Source organism: Sinocyclocheilus anshuiensis, unplaced genomic scaffold, assembly GCF_001515605.1.
Source record: "Sinocyclocheilus anshuiensis isolate Anshui unplaced genomic scaffold, SAMN03320099.WGS_v1.1 scaffold518, whole genome shotgun sequence".
Classification (NCBI taxonomy): domain Eukaryota; kingdom Metazoa; phylum Chordata; class Actinopteri; order Cypriniformes; family Cyprinidae; genus Sinocyclocheilus; species Sinocyclocheilus anshuiensis.
Window position 1 is genome coordinate 210,051 of NW_015544151.1, and position 1,693 is coordinate 211,743.

General features: G+C 43.4%; 1 protein-coding gene across 1 annotated transcript in view; it reads right to left on the minus strand.

Annotated features, from left to right (window-relative positions):
- LOC107695193 (girdin-like) overlaps positions 1–1,693 on the minus strand; it is a 55,883-nt gene that overhangs the window by 31,511 nt on the left and 22,679 nt on the right. The window lies entirely within an intron of this gene.

Genomic DNA, 1,693 nt, shown 5'->3' on the forward strand with positions numbered 1-1,693 from the left:
TGTGTGAGTGAGTATGTGTGTGAGTGTGTGTGTGAGTGAGAGTGAGTATGTGTGTGAGTGTTTGTGCGTGTCTTTGTGTGTGAGTGTGTGTTTGTGTGTGTGTGTGAGTGCGTTTGTGTGAATGTGTGTCTTTTTGTGTGAGTGTGTGTGTGTGTGTGTGTGAGTGTGAGTGTTTATGTGAGCGTGTGTGTGTGTGTGTGAGTGTGAGTGTTTATGTGAGCGTGTGTGTGTGTGTGTGAGTGTGAGTGTTTATGTGAGCGTGTGTGTGTGTGTGTGAGTGTGAGTGTTTATGTGAGCGTGTGTGTGTGTGTGTGAGTGTGAGTGTTTATGTGAGCGTGTGTGTGTGTGTGTGAGTGTGAGTGTTTATGTGAGCGTGTGTGTGTGTGTGTGAGTGTGAGTGTTTATGTGAGCGTGTGTGTGTGTGTGTGAGTGTGAGTGTTTATGTGAGCGTGTGTGTGTGTGTGTGAGTGTGAGTGTTTATGTGAGCGTGTGTGTGTGTGTTAGGGCTGCACGGTATTGGAAAAAACTCACATTGCGATATTTTATTTTTCTGCAATATATATTGAAAAATCACCTTCACCACATGACTTGAATAGTTTATTTGGAAAACAAAATCAATGATTGGGGTGATTTTGTAGGCGAGTAAATCAGCATAGGAAATATACAAATTACAAGCACAGATAAATAACAGAACAAAGATACAAATGAAATAAGCAGTGCTTTATATTTTTCAGGTAAGTCTACCAGTATTCAGGTACAGAAATTGAAGAATCAAATGTAAAACAACACTGCATAGTTTTCACTATAAACTAAATCTATCTTCACTGTATAAATTAAATCTAACAAATCTGTGTTATATTTTTCTTTGTGTTTTGTTGTTCGATTAACATTCATAACACAGAAAGCCTCAGGAATATTAAACTGCTGTAAACCAATATAGGCTACTGTTACACATCCATTTTCTTTCTCGATTGTTTCCCTTCACCTACAGAAGTGAACAGAGTTCAGTGTTCACGTGCATCTGCGTGGCTCACACTGTGTCTACACCGGACGCGAGCTGCACGGCGCGACGCGACAAAATACAATGAACCCATTATAATCAGTGATGCTGTCAGTCTACACTGGATGCGGTGTGGCACGACAAATCCTCGACAGTAAACTGATGCTCGTTCTACTTATGATGTACTGACACAAAGTTCAAATGATATGTAACGGTCGCTTTGTCGCGTCCAGTGTAGACAGACTTTGGGGCCGTTCACATGGCGCGCCTAAAAGCGCGTGGGAAACGCCAGCCGCGCCGCTTTCTCCTTCTTTCCAAAGTGCTCGGGAGCTTGCGCTTTCTCTGCCGTTGCTAAGCAACTGTGACCTGCGCTCTCAGCGACGACGCGGAAGTTTCAACAAAGGATAAATGGATTTCCAGCTGGGTGTTCACATTGCGATATCGATGCTGAAACGATATATCGTGCAGCCCTAGTGTGTGAGTGTGTGTGTGCACGTGTGTGTGTGTGTGTGTGAGAGAGTGAGTGTGTATGTGTGTGATTGTGTGTGTGTGTAAGAGAGAGTGTGTGTGTGTGTGTATGTGTGTGTGTGATTGCGTGTGACTGTGTGTGATTGTGTGTGAGTATGTGTGTGTGTGTAATTGTGAGTGTGTGAGAGTGTGTGTGTGTGTGTGTGTATGTGTGTGTGTGAGTGT